Genomic DNA, 18995 nt, shown 5'->3' with positions numbered 1-18995 from the left:
CCATGACGAGCTAGGGGAGGCATCATTGCGCCAAGCTCCATCTGTTATCCACACGGAGGGTGGCACTAGTGCTACGACGACCGAGGTTCAAGCCTCGGTTGCTAAGGATCAAATGGAGGGAATCCCTTTGGTCAAAGAAGGAGATGGGATCGGACGATCAGAGTCCTCGGCCCCGGCCGCCCCGGAGCTAACACAGCAGTCGACAACCTCCATCCCTACCTCTACGGTGGGTGGAGTCGAGGTGACGCCGCCCACCCCTCCTGCCCTATAGCAGGTCTACATGGGGTGGCCCGAGGAGATGGAGGTGGCCTTGAAAAGCTCCTCCATCATCTAAGAGCACCATTCCCTTCTTTGCACATTGCTGAACTATTGGGAAACGTAGTAGAAAACAAAAAAATCGCACCTACGATCACCCAAGATCAATATGAAGATGCATAATGGGCTGGGATCATGATCGTTACCGTCACCGAGTTGCAGCGGAAGAAGAGCGTGCCAGTGTAGATTGCACTTGGAGTCCCTCGAACCATCGATGAACGATCCCTTGTACCGCCCACGAGCAGTCCCTCGAACCGAAGATCGAAAGCACGGCCTCTCTACTTGGTTGCAAGCGTGTAGCCTTCACGATCCGGCAGCGCTTCGCTGTCTAGAGCTAATTGTTGGCAGAGAATTAGAGGGAGGATATTATAACCACACATGGCTTCTAATTATGAGGACAAAAGGATTAGCCTAGATCTAATTAGTCAACTAGGACCAACTAGAACTAGAACTAGAAGAACTAGAGGAGGCTCCAAAACTTGTGTATCCAATAGAGCAAAAAAACTAGTATATATAGGTTGGAGGAGGAGGAGGGGGCAGCCACCAAGGAGGGAAAGACCCTCCTTGGGGCGCCAGCCAAGGGGGAGGAGTAGGACTACTCCCCAAGTCCAATTCCTTCCCCCTATAAGGCAAGGGGGCGTCACTTCCTTATGGGCCCTTGTGGTCCATAATTCCTTCCACCTCTTGGCCTTTTAAGGCCCGTTAATGTTTAAATTAATAATTCCTTCCACCTCTTGGTCTTTTAAGGCCCGTTAATATTTAAATTAAATATAAATGTTCCAAATAATTCTAGACTATTTTATAAGTATTTTAAAATCTTCGGAAACATTTTTCACCTATATATAATATATCGGTAATACCCGGTATCACCCGATATTCATTGACACCCTTCCGGTGACCCCGAAACGCTTCCGGATCCTCATGAAACTATTCCCAATATTAATGAAACAATTCCACAAATAAATTCTCATCACTCCCGTCCTACTAACACTTAGCAGATCGTGATTTCTTTAAGCTTTTGACCCCGTAGGTTCGGTAACTCATAGACATGGACGAAACCGTTCGTTCAATGACTGACAGCGGGACCGTGGACGTCCATATCGATCCCTATGAGCACACGAATGATATTCGAGTGAATCTTCGGTTATCATGTGATGCTCCCTTTACTTTTTGATACTTCACAAAACCCAGGATGCATCGGTATCCTCCTGAGTCATCACTATACTCATTATACCGAAATCCTCGTTACTCGTTTTGTTCTTCTTTCTCGTTATTGTGTTCCAATATCCCCATGACGTTGTCACTGTGTCTGGCCAGATGATGATTGATGCCATCACACCGAGAGGCCCTAAGAATATCTCTCCATCGTCGGAGGAGCAAATCCCATTCTTGAGATATCCGACCACTTGTAAAACTTTTCAATGAACCCGTAAGTAGTCTTTATGATCACCGTGTTACACGTGACATTTGAGCAACCCCAAAGCCCACCGTACGGTAAGTGACCACGATACTCTCATGGTCTAAGGAGCAAAACCACAAATTAACATTATGTGTTATTATAATTGATTGTAGACAATATTAACCCGATTCATAACATACAAGATTGGGTCGATTCAATAAGTCAGTTCTTCTAAAATCATAATCTCAATGTTGTTTAGCACTACCGTTACACTTAACGATATCTTAATATCCAGAAAACGCGATCACCAACAACACTTGAGCTAGTCCTAGAGGCAAGACTAGGAACCTTTTATTTAACCGTTTATCATTCCACACGTGCATATGAGTTTTCCACTGAATCCCATATTCCAAGATCATAGCAGTTATAACATAAATATAAACTCCAATCATTATGAATAAGGAAATATAATAATACAAATATTATTGCCTCTAGGGATATTTCCAACAATCTCCCACTTGCACTAGAGTCAATAATCTAGTTTACATTGTCTCTTCAACACCTATGGCTATCCGGTGTTGCTCATGCTTTGCTCGTGGTAGATCCTTCGTGACTAGATCTAACATTCTTCAAACCCCAATGTTATTTGTGTCGGTAACATCTGGTTTTATTGTGTAATTCATTTTCTTACATTAATGGTGGCACTATATCTCTATATAGTCCACTCTATAGTAACACTATATCTATATAGTCCAATTGCTATATCTCCATATAGTCAATATCCATTTCGAACTACACAATAATTTAGCAATAATTTTTTTTTGATCCAGATTATATTCTATTGAAGAACTTCTCAAGCCTTAAGCTATATCATTTATGTTGGAAATATGCCTTAGAGGCAATAATAAATTGGTTATTATTATATTTCCTTGTTCATGATAATTGTCTATTGTTCGTGCTATAATTGTATTAACCGGAAACCGTAATACATGTGTGAATACATAGACCATAATATGTCCCTAGTGAGCCTCTAGTTGACTAGCTCGTTGATCAATAGATGGTTGTGGTTTCCTGACCATGGACATTAGATGTCGTTGACAACGGGATCGCGTCATTAGGAGAATGATGTGATGGACAAGACCCAATCCTAAGCATAGCACAAGATCGTGTAGTTTGTTTGCTACAACTTTTCTAATGTCAAGTATCATTTCCTTAGACCATGAGATTGTGCAACTCCTGGATACTGTAGGAATGCTTTGGGTGTATCAAACGTTACAACGTAACTGGGTGACTATAAAGGTGCACTACAGGTATCTCCGAAAGTGTCCGTTAGGTTGGCACGAATTGAGACTGGGATTTGTCACTCCGTATGACGGAGAGGTATCTCTAGGCCCACTCAGTAATGCATCATCATAATGAGCTCAATGTGACTAAGGAGTTAGCCACGGGATCATGTGTTATGAAACGAGTAAAGAGACTTGTCGGTAATGAGATTGAACAAGGTATAGGGATACCGACGATCGAATCTCGGGCAAGTAACATACCCATGGACAAAGGGAATTGTATACGGAATTGATTGAATTCCCGACATCGTGCTTGATCCAATGAGATCACCGTGGAACATGTGGGATCCAATATGGGTATCCAGATCCCGCTATTGGTTATTGGCCGGAGAGGTGTCTCGGTCATGTCTGCATGGTTCCCGAACCCGTAGGGTCTACACACTTAAGGTTCGGTGAAGCTAGAGTTGTAATGGGAAATTGTATGTGGTTACCGAAAGTTGTTCGCAGTCCCGGATGAGATTTCGGACATCACGAGGAGTTACGAAATGGTCTGGAGGTATATATGGGAAGTCCAGTTTCAGTCGCCGGAATAGTTTCGGGGGTTATCGGTATTGTACCGGGACCACCGAAAGGGTTCCGGGGGTCCACCGGGTGGGGCCACCTGCTCCGGAGGACTTAGTGGGCTGAATATGGGTGGGACAAGCCCCTTAGTGGGCTGGTGCGCCCCCCAAGGGCCCAAGGTGCCTAGGGTTGGAAACCCTAGGGGGAGGGGGCGCCTCCCACCTGCTTGGGGGGCAAGTCTTCCCCTCCTGGCCGCCGCCCCCCTATAGATGCATCTAGGGGGGCTGGCCCCTCTCCCCTTCACCCTATAAATAGTGGGGGGTGGGAGGGAAGCCTCACCCCTTCCCCTGGCGCAGCCCTTCCCCCTCCTACACCTCCTCCTCCGTAGTGCTTGGTGAAGCTCTGCTGGAGAACCACGAGCTCCACCACCACGCCGTTGTGCTGCCGAAGTTCTCCCTCAACTTCTCCTCTCCCCTTGCTGGATCAATAAGGAGGAGACATCCCCGGGCAGTACGTGTGTTGAACGCGGAGGCGTCGTCCGTTCGGCGCTTGGATCGGATCTTCCGTGATTTGAATCGCCGCGAGTATGACTCCATCAACCGCGTTCTTGTAACGCTTCCGCTTAGCGATCTTCAAGGGTATGAAGATGCACTCCCTCTCTCTCGTTGCTAGCTTCTCCTAGATTGATCTTGGTGACACGTAGGAATTTTTTTGAATTATTACTACGTTCCCCAACAGTGGCATAATGAGCTAGGTCTATGCGTAGATTCTATGCACGAGTAGAACACAAGTAGTTGTGGGCGATGATTTGGTCAATTTGCTTACTGTTACTAGTCCTATCTTGATTCGGCGACATTGTGGGATGAAGCGGCCCGGACCGACCTTACACGTACGCTTACGTGAGACAGGTTCCACCGACTGACATGCACTTGTTGCATAAGGTGGCTAGCGGGTGTCTGTCTCTCCCACTTTAGTCGGATCGGATTCGATGAAGAGGGTCCTTGAAGGGTAAATAGCAATTGGCATATCACCGTTGTGGCTTTTTCGTAGGTAAGTAACATTCTTGCTAGAAACTCATAACAGCCACGTAAAATATGCAACAACAATTAGAGGACGTCTAACTTGTTTTTGCAGGGTTTGCTATGTGATGTTATATGGCCAAAAGGATGTGATGAATTATATATGTGATGTATGATATTGATCATGTTCTTGTAATAGGAATCACGACTTGCATGTCGGTGAGTATGACAACCGGCGGGAGCCATAGGAGTTGTATTAATTTATTGTATGACCTGCGAGTCAATATAAATGCCATGTAATTAGTTTACTTTATTGCTAACTGTTAGCCATAGTAGTAGAAGTAATAGTTGGCGAGACAACTTCATGAAGACACGATGATGGAGATCATGATGATGAAGATCATGGTGTCATGCCGGTGATGATGGTGATCATGCTGCGCCTCGTAGATGGAGGTCAAAGATGCAAGATGATATTTGCCATATCATGTCACTTTATGATTTGCATGTGATGTTTATCATGTTTACATCTTATTTGCTTTGAACGACGGTAGCATAAATAAGATGATCCCTCAATAAAATTTCAAGAAATGTGTTCCCCCTAACTGTGCACCGTTGCGAAGGTTTGTTGTTTCGAAGCACCACGTGATGATCGGGTGTGATAGATTCTAACATTCGCATACAAGGAGTGTAAGCCAGATTTACACATGTGACACACTTAGGTTTACTTGACGAGCCTAGCATGTACACACATGGCCTCGGAACATGAGAGACCGAAAGGTCGAACATGAGTCGTATAGTAGATGCGATCAACATGGAGATGTTCACCGTTGATGAGTAGTCTGTCTCACGTGATGATTGGACACGGCCTAGTCAATTTGGATCATGTATCACTTAGATGACCAGAGGGATGTATATCTGAGTGGGAGTTCATTAAATAATTTGATTAGGTGAACTTAATTATCATGAACATAGTCTAAATTGTCTTTGCAAATTATGTTGTAGATCAATAGCTCGCGTTTTAGCTCCCTGTTTTAATACGTTCCTAGAGAAAGACTAAGTTGAAAGATATTGTGAGCAATTGTGCGGACTAGGGTCATAGTTTGGGGATTGTCCTCACTGCTACACAGAAGGCTTCTATCCTTGATGCACCGCTCGGTGTGCCAACCCCTCTAGCGTCGTCTGTGGATGTTGTCAACATCTGGCAGACACGCTCTGATGACTACTTGATAGTTTAGTGCGCCATGCTTTATAGCTTAGAATCGGGGCTCCAAAGGCGTTTTGAACGCCATGGAACATATGAGATGTTCCAAGAGCTGAAATTGGTATTTCAGGATCATGCCCGTGTTGAGAGGTTTGAGACCTCTGACAAGACCTTTGCCTACAAGATGGAGGAGAATAGCTCAGCCAGTGAGCATCTGCTCAAAATGTCTGGGTGCTTCATTCGCTCAAATCAAATGGGAGTTAATCTTCCAGATAAGGGAGTGATACGTCTCCAACGTATCTATAATTTTTTATTGTTCCATGCTGTTTTATTATCAATCCTGGATGTTTTATAATCATTTCATATCATTTGTTTGGTACTAACCTATTGACATAGTGCCAAGTGCCAGTTGTTGTTTTCTGCATGTTTTTTACATCGCAGGAAATCAATATCAGATGAAGTCCAAATGCCACGAAACTCCACGATGATTTTTTATGGACCAAAAGGAAGAAGTTGGGCACTAGTTGCACCTCGGGGGAGTCCTGAGGAGGGGACAACCCACCAGGGCGCGCTGGGAGGCCCAGGCACGCCCTGGTGGGTTGTGCCCACCTCGGGTGCCCCCCGGACCGCCTCTTTGCTCTATAAATACCCCAATATTCCAGAAACCCTAGGGGAGTCGACGAAGTATTCATCCAGCCGCAGCAGAGTCCAGAACCACTAGATCCAATCTAGACACCATCTCAGATGGGGTTCGCCACCTCCATTGGTGCCTCTCCGATGATGCGTGAGTAGTTCTTTGTAGACCTTCGGGTCCGTAGTTTGTAGCTAGATTGTTTTCTCTCTCTCGCTGGATTCTCAATACAATGGTCTCTTGGAGATCCATATGATGTAACTCTTTTGCGGTGTGTTTGTTGGGATCTGATGAACTTCGAGTTTATGATCAGTTATAACTTTTTATATCCATGAAAGTTATTTGAGTTTCTTTGATCTCTTATATGCATGATCTCTTATAGCCTCGTATTTCTTCTCCAATATTTGGGTTTTGTTTGGCCAACTTGATCTATTTATCTCGCAATGGGAAGAGGTGCCCGGTAGTGGGTTCGATCTTACGGTGCTTGATCCCAGTGACAGAAAGGGAAACGACACGTATGTGTCGTTGATACTAAGGATAAAAAGATGGGATCTATATCTACGCAATAGATAAACGGATCTTGTCTACATCATGTCATCGTTCTTATTGCATTACTCCGTTTTTCCATGAACTTAATACACTAGATGCATGCTAGATAGCGGTCAATGTGTGGAGTAATAGTAGTAGATCCAGGCAGGAGTCGGTCTACTAGTCTTGGACGTGATGCCTATTTAATGATCATTGCCTGGATATCGTCATAATTATTTGAAGTTCTATCAATTGCCCAACAGTAATTTGTTTACCCACCGTTTGCTATTTTTCTCGAGAGAAGCCACTAGTAAAACCTACGGCCCCCGGGTCTTCTTTCTCATATATTTGCTTGCGATCTACTTTTCCTTTGCATTTTTATTCAGTTCTATTAAACCAAAAATACAAAAATACTTTGCTGCACTTTATTTTATTTGTGATCTATTATTTCAATCTATTACAAATTTCTCGCATCATTACCCGAAAGGGATAGACAACCCCTTTAACACGTCGGGTTGCGAGGTGTTGTTACTTGTGTGCAGGTGTTGTTTACGTTGTGTTGCTTGGTTCTCCTACTAGTTCGATAACCTTGGTTTCATCACTGAGGGAAATGCCTACCTTCGTTGTGCTACATCATCCCTTCCTGTTTGGGGAAATACCGACGTCGTCCTAGCAGACAGGAGCTTTCTGGCACTATAGTCAGGGAGCAATCAAAAGGAATTTCTGGCGCCATTGCCGGGGAGGATCTTCAACATATACCAGGTTCCTAATCACAAATCTCATCTCCTCGCAATTTACATTATTTGCCATTTGCCTCTCGTTTTCCTCTCCCCCACTTCACAAAAATTTGCCGTTTTATTCGCCCTCTTTTTCGTTCGTCGTTTTCTCGTCAGATCTCATGTTTGCTTGTGTTGCCATGTGTCTTCTACTTGCTTGCGTCTTCGCTTGTTAAAAATCAATTCATATGGATCCTCATCCACTTGCTAATCTTTTCAAGAGATCCAATTATGATGAGCCAATTGCTAGTGAAATGAGTTCACGAGATTATCTTTATGAAGTTTTGCTTGAGATTCGTGAATCTGAAAATTGTGATGAAGAAATTTATGAAGTGATTCTTGATAGCTGCTTGAATGAAAAGCATGATTGCAATGATTTTACTATAAATTCTATTAATGTCAGCTGTGCTAATAATATGCAAAAACCCAAGCTTGGGGATGCTAATTTTGATATGTCCACTACTTATTGCAATGATCGTGATTGGGGTGATTCATCTTATGATCTTGAAAATTTATTCAGGCCTCATGATGAATATGTTTGCGATAATATTAAGAGTGGGTTTGGAAGAGTGTCAACTTTAGCTAAAAATAATCCCACGTATCTGGAGAGTGTTCAATCTTATGAATTTTTTGATAAAAGTGGGCTTGAAGAGGTCATGACTTTATTTGATGATAGTCCCACTATTTTGGAAGAGTGTCAACTTTGCATGCATGTGGATCATATAGAGAAAATTTTATATGATAGCTATATTGTTGAATTTGAGTATGATCCTACATGTTATTATTACGAGAAAGGAAAATATGGTTGTGGAAATTTCCATGTGACTAAATTACCTCTCGCTATGTTGAGATTTTCAATGTTTGATTCCTCTCCTTTGCATAAGCTAGATATTTGTTGTCTTGATAATTTGTTTGCCTATAAAATGCCTATGCATAGGAAGAGAGTTAGACTTAAATGTGTTTGTGAAATGTTTTGTGATGCTCTCTTTGTGTTCCAATTATTATCTTTCATGTGAGCATCATTGAAATCTTATGCCTAGCTAGGGGCGTAAAATGATAGCGCTTGTTGGGAGGCAACCCGACGAATAAAATTTATTTTTGCTTTTTTCTTTATGTTCTTGTGTGTTTGCACAATTATGCTACTGGTACGATTGTGTTTTAATTAGTGTTTGTGCCAAGTAGAACCAATAGGATCTTCTTGGGTGATAGTTGTTTGATCTTGCTGAAAAAGACACAAACTTTGTGCTCACAAAAATAATTTTCATAAATCACAGGAAAGAGATTTTGCCCTGATTCTTTTGGCAGAAGATTAATATAAAAATTACCCTGGTCTTCCTAATTTGGTAGAATTTTTGGAGTTCCAGAAGTATTCGCAAAAGTCAGATTACTACAGACTGTTCTGTTTTGACAGATTCTGCTTTCTTTGTGTTGTGTCCTTATTTTGATGGCTCTATGGTTTTCTTTGATGAGTTTTTGCCATATAAAAGTTGGAATACAGTAGATATAATACAAAAACAAAATATGAATTGGTTTGATACATCACTTATAGTAGTGGTTTGCTTTCTTTTACTAGCGGATCTCACAAAGGTTTTGTTGAGTTTTGTGTGATTGAAGTTTTCAAGTTTTGGGTTATCTTACGATGGATGAAAGAAGGATAGAAGAGCCTAAGCTTGGGGATGCCCCGAAATCCCAAGATATTATCCAAGAATGAGCAACCAACTAAGCTTGGGGATGCCCCCGACTGGCATCCCCTCTTTCTTCTAACGACCGTCGGTATTTTACTCGAGGCTATATTTTTATTCGTCACATTGTATGTGTTTTGCATGGAGCGTCTTATATGATACGTGTCTTTGCTTGTTTTATTTTCTGTTTTAAGTCATCAATCCTTTCTGGACACGCCTATTTGAGAGAGCCAAAATTATATCATGACTTGTTAGAATTGCTCTCTATGCTTCACTTAAATCTTTTATGAGCTAGGACTTGCTCTAGTGCTTCACTTATATCTTTTTGAGCACGGTGTGCTTAGTATTTTTGAAGAAATGCTCTCTTGCTTCACTTAGATTTATTTGAAAGTTAGTAAAATTTTGAAGAAATTCTCTCTTGCTCCACTTAAATTATTTTGAGAGAAAGAAAAAATTATGCTCTTGATCTTCACTTATATTTGTTTGAGCTTATGAAAAGCAACACATGAAAATTAGTCCCAAAGTGATAGATATCCAAGAAGGATAAAGTAAAAAAATGTCATGAAGATCATTGGACAAAATAAACTTGATTCTTAGTAATAGTTTTGAGATATGATGGTGTGATATGTGAGTTATGTTGATGAGTAATTGTGCTAGTAAGAATATTGGTGTTAAGGTTTGTGATTCCCTATGAATGCACGAAAGTAAATAATCATGCAATGAAAATTATATCCTACTTGTGGTGCATTATTCGGTGTTAATTATGCTTAATGCTTGCTTATGAGATTATTCGTTTCTTGGTTGGTCGCTTCTCAATCTTTTTGCTAGCCTTCATTTTGCACTAAGTATGACCTCTACTTGTGCATCCAAAATCCTCTAAACCAGTTTTGCCACATGAGTCCACTATATCTACCTATATGCGGTATTCTTTTGCCGTTCTAAGAAAATGGGAAATAATGTAATGCGGGAGATAAGGGTTTGTGATGGGTACTTGGTATGTTGACTTTTGCGAAGACCTCCCCGGCAACGGCGCCAGAAATCCTTCTTGCTACCTCTTGAGCACTGCGTTGGTTTTCCCTTGAAGAGGAAAGGGTGATGCAGCAAAGTAGCGTATGTATTTCCCTCAGTTTTTGAGAACCAAGGTATCAATCCAGTAGGAGGCTACGCACGAGTCCCTCGCACCTACACAAACAAATAAATCCTCGCAACCAACGCGATAAGGGGTTGTCAATCCCTACACGGTCACTTACGAGAGTGAGATCTGATAGATATGATAAGATAATATTTTTTGTTTTTTATGATAAAGATGCAAAGTAAAATAAAAGGCAATAAAAATAACTAAATGTGGGAGGATTAATATGATGGAAAATAGACCCGGGGGCCATAGGTTTCACTAGTGGCTTCTCTCAAGAGCATAAGTATTTACGGTGGGTGAACAAATTACTGTTGAGAAATTAACAGAATTGAGCATAGTTATGAGAATATCTAGGTATCATCATGTATATAGGCATCACGTCCGAGACAAGTAGATCGACTCCTGCCTGCATCTACTACTATTACTCCACACATCGACCGCTATCCAGCATGCATCTAGAGTATTAAGTTCATAAGAACAGAGTAACGCTTTAAGCAAGATGACATGATGTAGAGGGATAAACTCATGCAATATGATGTAAACCCCATCTTCTTATCCTCGATGGCAACAATACAATACGTGCCTTGCTGCCCCTACTGTCACTGGGAAAGGACACCGCAAGATTGAACCCAAAGCTAAGCATTTCTTCCATTGCAAGAAAGATCAATCTAGTAGGCCAAACCAAACTGATAATTCAAAGAGACTTGCAAAGATAACCAATCATACATAAAAGAATTCAGAGAAGATTCAAATATTGTTCATAGGTAATCTTGAGAATAAATCCACAATTCATCGGTCTCAACAAACACACCGCAAAAGAAGATTACATCGAATAGATCACCACGAGAGAGGGGGAGAACATTGTATTGAGATCCAAAAAGAGAGAAGAAGCCATCTAGCTAATAACTATGGACCCGAAGGTCTGAGGTAAACTACTCATACATCATCGGAGAGGCTATGTTGTTGATGTAGAAGCCCTCCGTGATCGATGCCCCCTCCGGCGGAGCTCCGGAACAGGCCCCAAGATGGGATCTCACAAGTACAGAAGGTTGCGGCGGTGGAATTAGGTTTTTGGCTCCATATCTAGTAGTTTGTGGGTACGTACGTATATATAGGAGGAAGGAGTACGTCGGTGGAGCAACAGGGGGCCGACGAGGGTGGGGGTGCGCCCAGGGGGGTAGGCGCGCCCCTACCTCGTGCCTTCCTGGTTGATGTCTTGACGTAGGGTCCAAGTCCTCTGGATCACGTTTGTTCCGAAAATCACGTTCCCGAAGGTTTCATTCCGTTTGGACTCCGTTTGATATTCTTTTTCTGCGAAACTCTGAAATAGGCAAAAAACAGCAATTCTGGGCTGGGCCTCCGGTTAATAGGTTAGTCCCAAAAATAATATAAAAGTGTATAATAAAGCCCAATAATGTCCAAAACAGAATATAATATAGCATGAAACAATCAAAAATTATAGATACGTTGGAGACGTATCAGCCCAGTCCCGAAATGCAAAAATGAATTTACTTTATGTTGTCAAATAATAAATTCCTTGGAAAGTGTTGGTATGGAAGGCACCGGTGATACGGTTAGCCATGGAAAGTGAAAGTATGGTGGAAAAAGGAATAAACTTTATTTTCTCTTTGGGAACCGCCTATGGCATATCTAGCATGGAAAGTGTTCGTAGCTCTACGTCGTTTTCGTTGGTGGTATGGATACACCTCCCAAAATGTTTTTATCTCTATTTTTTCGCATTGAGCTCTGGCACCTCTACAAATCCCTACTTCCCTCTGCGAAGGGCCTTTCTTTTACTTTATGCAATTTTTATTTTGAATTTGAGTCTCCATCTTCTCTTATAAAAGCACCAAATAAGAGGCAATATGATCATGCTTAAGTATTGGGTGTAGCTAATATTCGAGTGTGTTTCATGAATGGATCCATGTTTGAGCATGATGGGCTAGGGATAACTTGTTTTAGCGTTAATATTTTGAAAGACATGGTTGCTTGTTTATATGCTTGAGTATCTAAATTATTATGTCAAAACTAGACTATTGCTTTGAATCACGTAAAAGTCCAAATGTCCATGCTATAAAGAAAAGAATATGATATGACATGATAAACAGCACTCCACATCAAAAATTCTGTTTTTATCACTTACCTACTCGAGGACGAGCAGGAGTTAAGCTTGGGGATGCTGATACATCACCAACGTATCTATAATTTTTTATTGTTCCATGCTGTTTTATTATCAATCTTGGATGTTTTATAATCATTTTATAGTCATTTTATATCATTTTTTGGTACTAACCTATTGACATAGTGCCAAGTGCCAGTCGTTGTTTTCTGCATGTTTTTTACAGCACAGGAAATCAATATCAGACGAAGTCCAAATGCCACGAAACTCCACGGTGATTTTTTATGGACCAAAAGGAAGAAGTTGGGCCCTGGTTGCACCTGGGGGGAGTCACGAGGAGGGGACAACCCACCAGGGCGCGCCAGGAGGCCCAGGCGCGCCCTGGTGGGTTGTGCCCACCTCGGGTGCCCACCTCGGGTGCCCCCGGACCGCCTCTTTGCTCTATAAATACCCCAATATTCCAGAAACCCTAGGGGAGTCGACGAAATATTCATCGAGCCGCCGCAGAGTCCAGAACCACCAGATCCAATCTAGACACCATCTCGGATAGGGTTCACCACCTCCATTGGTGCCTCTCCGATGATGCGTGAGTAGTTCTTTGTAGACCTTCGGGTCCGTAGTTAGTAGCTAGATGGCTTTCTCTCTCTTGCTGAATTCTCAATACAATGGTCTCTTGGAGATCCATATGATGTAACTCTTTTTGCGGTGTGTTTGTTGGGATCTGATGAACTTCGAGTTTATGATCAGCTATATCTTTTTATATCCATGAAAGTTTTTTTGAGTTTCTTTGATCTCTTATATGCATGATCTCTTATAGCCTCGTATTTCTTCTCTGATATTTGGGTTTTGTTTGGCCAACTTGATCTATTTATCTTGCAATGGGAAGAGGTGCCCGGTAGTGGGTTTGATCTTACGGTGCTTGATCCCAGCAACAGAAAGGGAAACGACACGTATGTATCATTGCTACTAAGGATAAAAAGATGGGATCTATATCTACGCAACAGATAAACGGATCTTGTCTACATCATGTCATCGTTCTTATTGCATTACTCCGTTTTTCCATGAACTTAATACACTAGATGCATGCTGGATAGCGGTCGATGTGTGGAGTAATAGTAGTAGATGCAGGCAGGAGTCGGTCTACTAATCTTGGACGTGATGCCTATGTAATGATCATTGCCTGGATATCGTCATAATTATTTGAAGTTCTATCAATTACCCAACAGTAATTTGTTTACCCACCGTTTGCTATTTTTCTCTCGAGAAGCCACTAGTGAAACCTACGGTCCCCGGGTCTTCTTTCTCATATATTTGCTTGCGATCTACTTTTCCTTTGCACTTTTATTCAGTTCTATTAAACCAAAAAAACAAAAATACTTTGCTGCACTTTATTTTATTTGTGATCTATTATTTCAATCTATTACAAATTACTGGCATTGTTACCCGAAAGGGATTCACAACCCCTTTAAGACGTCGGGTTGCGAGGTGTTGTTATTTGTGTGCAGGTGCTGTTTATGTTGTGTTGCTTGGTTCTCCTACTGGTTCGATAACCTTGGTTTCATCACTGAGGGAAATACCTACCTTCGCCGTGCTACATCATCCCTTCCTCTTTGGGGAAATACCGATGTAGTCCTAGCAGACAGGAGCTTTCCGGATCTATAGTCAGGGAGCAATCAGGGAGTGATTGACAGAGTTCTGCAGTCACTATCACCAAGCCACTAGAGCTTCGTGATGAACTATAACATGCAAGGGAAGATGATCCCGGAGCTGTTCGTCGAGCTTAAGGCCGTGATGGTAGAAATCAAGAAGCAGCATCAAGTATTGATGGTTAACAAGACCACTGGTTTCAAGATGGGCAAGGGCAAGAAGGGAAACTTCATGAATGTCAAGCCAGGTACCGCTCCATGAAGAAACCCAAGAACCCAAACCCGAGACGAAGTGCTTCTATTAGGGGAACGGTCACTGGTAGCGGAATTGCCTCAAATACTTGGCAGATAAGAAAGCTAGCAACTTCAATAAGAATATATTTGATATATGTGTTATTGATGTGTACCTGGGTACTCCTAGTAGCACTTGGGTATTAGATACCAGTTCAGTTGCTAATATTGGTAACTCGAAACAAAAGCTTCGGAATAAACGAAGACTAGCTAAGGGCGAGGTGACGATGTGTGTTGGAAGTGTTTCCAAGGTTGATGTGATCACCATCGCACGCTCCCTCTACCTTCGGGATTAGTGTTGAACCTAGATAAATGTTGTTTGCATTGGTGTCTGCGTTGAGCATGAACATGATTAGATCATGTTTATTGCAATACGGTTGTTCATTTAAGTAAGAGAATAATGGTTATTCTGTTTACAGGAATAACACCTTCTATGGTCATGCACACAATGTGAATGGTTTATTAAATCTCCGTCGTAGTGATACACATGTTCATAACATTGATGCCAAAAGATGTAGAGTTGATAATGATAGTACCACTTTCTTGTGGCACTGCCACTTAGGTCATATTGGTGTAAAGCGCATGAAGAACCTCCATGCCGATGGACTTTTGGAGTCACTTGATTTTGAATCACTTGACACATGCGAACCATGCCTCATTGGCAAGATGACTAAAACCTCGTTTTCTGGAACAATGGAACATGCAAGTGACTTGTTGGAAATCATACATGTTGATGTGTGCGGTCCGATGAGTGTTGACGCGTGCGGTGGATATCGTTATTTTCTCATCTTCACCGATGAATTGAGTAGATATGGGTATATTTACTTAATGAAGCATAAGTCTGAAATGTTTGAAAAGTTCAAGCAATTTCAGAGTGAAGTTGAGACTCATCGTAACAAGAAGATCAAGTTCCTACGATCTGATCAAGGGGAGAGTATCTAAGTTATGAGTTTGGCAATCACTTAAGACAAGGTGGAATCGTTTCACATTGACGCCACCTGGAACACCATAGCGTAATGGTGTGTCCGAACGTCGTAATCGCACTCTATTGGATATGGTGCGATCTATGATGTCTCTTACCGATCTACCGCTATCGTTTTGGGGTTATGCATTAGAGACAACTACATTCACTTTAAATAGGGCACCATTTAAGTCCGTGGAGACAACACTGTATGAACTATGGTTTGGCAAGAAACCTAAGTTGTCGTTTCCTAAGGTATGGCGCTGCAATGCTTATGTCGAAAGGCTTCAGCCAGAAAAGCTCGAACCCAAAGCGTACAATTGTGTCTTCATAGAATACGCAAAGAAGATGATTGGGTATACCTTCTATCTCAGATCTGAGGGCAAAGTGCTTGTCACTATGAACATGTCCTTTCTCGAGAAAGAGTTTCTTTCAAAAGAATTGAGTGGGAGGAAGATAGAACTTGATAAGGTTGTTGAACCTTTACTTCAACCAGAGAGTAGCGCAGCACAGAAAGATGTTTCTATGGCACCTATGTCAGTTGAAGACGAAGCTAATGATAGTGATCATGAGGTTTCAGATCAAGTTACTATGAAACCTCGTAGGTCGACAAGGATACGTACTGCTCCTGAATGGTACAGTAACCCTGTCTTAAAGGTCATGTTGTTGGACAACAGTGAACCTACGAGCTATGGAGAAGCGATGGTGGGCCCGGATTCCAACAAATGGCTAGGAGCCATGAAATCCGAGATAGGATCCATGTATGAGAACAAAGTATGGACTTTGGTGGTCTTGCCCGATGATCGCCAAGCCATTGGGAATAAATGGATCTTTAAGAAGAAGACAGACGCTGATGGTAATTTCACCATTTATGAAGCTCGACTTGTCTGAAAGAAGTTTCCGACAAGTTCAAGGAGTTGATTGTGATGAGACTTTCTCAATCATAGCGATGCTAAAGTCTGGTAGAATTATGTTAGCATTTGTTGCATTTTCATTTACGAAATCTAGCAGATGGATGTCAAAACAAAGTTTCCTTGACGGTTTCCGTGAGGAAAGGCTGTATGTGATACAACCAGAAGGTTTTGTCGATCCTATGGATGCTAAAAGGTACGCAAACTCCAGCGATCCTTCTATGGACTGGAGCAAGCATCTCGGAGTTGGGACATACGCTTTGATGAGGTGATCAAAGCTTTTGGGTTTATACAAGGTTTGCAAGAAACTTGTATTTGCAAGAAAGTGAGTGGGAGCACTACAACATTTTTGATAAGTATATGTGGATGACATATTTTTGATCGGAAATGATGTAGAATTTCTGGAAAGCATAAAGGGTTGTCTGAATGGAGTTTTTCAAAGGAAGACCTGGGTAAAAGTGCTTACATATTGGGTATCAGGATCTATAGAGATAGATCAAGACGCCTGATAAGACTTCCACAGAGCACATACCTTGACATGATTTTGAAGGAGTTCAAAATGGATCATTCAAAGAAGGAGTTCTTGCCTAAGTTGTAAGGTGTGAAGTTAAGACTTAAAGCTCGGCCATGGCAGAAGAAAGAGAAAGGACGAAGGTCGTCCCCTATGCCTTAGCCATAGACTCTATACGATATGCCATACTGTGTACCGCACCTGATATGTGCCTTGCCACGTGTCTGGCAAGGGGGTACAAGAGTGATCCAGGAGTGGATCACTGGACAATGGTCAAAATTGTCCTTAGAGGAACAAGGAAATGTTTCTTGGTTATGGAGGTGATAAAGAGTTTGGCGTAAAGGGTTATGTCGATGTGAGCTTTAACACCTATCCGGATGACTCTGAGTAGCAAACTGGATACGTATAGTGGAGCAACCATTTGGGATAGCTCCAAGTGGAGCGTGGAAGCAGCATCTATGATATGACATGGAGATTTGCGAAGTACATATGGATCTGAATGTTGCAGACCCGTTGACTAAAACCTCTCTCACAAGCATAACATGATTAAACCCCAGAACTCATTGAGTCTTAATCACATGGTGATGTGAACTAGATTATTGGCTCTAGTAAACTCTTTGGATGTTAGTCACATGGCGATGTGAACTACGAGTGTTAATCACATGGCGATGTGAACTAGATTATTGACTCTAGTGCAAGTGGGAGACTATTGGAAATATGCCCTAGAGGCAAGAATAAATTGGTTATTATTACATTTCCTTGTTCATGATAATTGTCTATTGTTCATGCTATAATTGTATTAACCGGAAATCGTAATACATGTGTGAATAAATAGACCACAATATGTCCCTAGTGAGCCTCTAGTTGACTAGCTCGTTGATCAATAGATGGTTGTGGTTTCCTGACCATGGACATTAGATGTCGTTGATAACGGGATCGCATCATTAGGAGAATGATGTGATGGACAAGATCCAATCCTAAGCATAGCGCAAGATCGTGTAGTTCGTTCGCTAGAGCTTTTCTAATGTCAAGTATCATTTCCTTAGACCATGAGATTGTACAACTCCCGGATACCGTAGGAATGCTTTGGGTGTATCAAACGTCACAACGTAACTGGGTGACTATAAAGGTGCACTACAGGTATCTCCGAAAGTGTCTGTTGGGTTGGCACGAATCGAGACTGGGATTTGTCACTCCGTATGACGGAGAGGCATCTATGGGCCCACTCGGTAATGCATCAACATAATGAGCTCAATGTGACTAAGGAGTTAGCAACGGGATCATGTGTTACAGAACGAGTAAAGAGACTTGCCGGTAACGAGATTGAAGAAGGTATATGGATACCGACGATCGAATCTCGGGCAAGTAACATACTGATGGACAAAGGGAATTGTATACGGGATTGATTGAATCCCCGACATCATGGTTCATCCGATGAGATCATCGTGGAACATGTGGGAGCCAATACGGGTATCCAGATCCCGCTATTGGTTATTGGCCGGAGAGGTGTCTCGGTCATGTCTGCATGGTTCCCAAACCCGTAGGGTCTACACACTTAAGGTTCGGTGACGCTAGAGTTGTAATGGGAAATTGTATGTGGTTACCGAAAGTTGTTCGGAGTCCAGGATCAGATCTCGGACGTCACAAGGAGTTCTGGAATGGTCCGGAGGTGAAGAATTATATATGAGAAGTCCAGTTTCAGTCGCCGGAATAGTTTCGGGGGTTATCGGTATTGTACCAGGACCGCCGAAAGGGTTCCGGGGGTCCACCGGGTGGGGCCACCTGCTCCGGAGGACTTAGTGGGCTGAATACAGGTGGGGACCAGCCCCTTTGTGGGCTAGTGCGCCCCCAAGGGCCCAAGGCGCCTAGGGTTGGAAACCCTAGGGGGAGGGGGCGCCTCCCACCTGCCTTGGGGGGAAGTCTCCCTCTCCTGGCCGTCGTCCCCCTTCTAGATGCATCTATGGGGGCCGGCCCCCTGTCCCCTTCACCCTATAAATAGTGGGGGAGGGGACAGCCGCAGCCCTTC

The sequence above is a fragment of the Aegilops tauschii genome, chromosome 4 (assembly GCF_002575655.3).
Source record: "Aegilops tauschii subsp. strangulata cultivar AL8/78 chromosome 4, Aet v6.0, whole genome shotgun sequence".
Taxonomy (NCBI): Eukaryota; Viridiplantae; Streptophyta; class Magnoliopsida; order Poales; family Poaceae; genus Aegilops; species Aegilops tauschii.
This window is presented reverse-complemented; position numbering follows the sequence as displayed.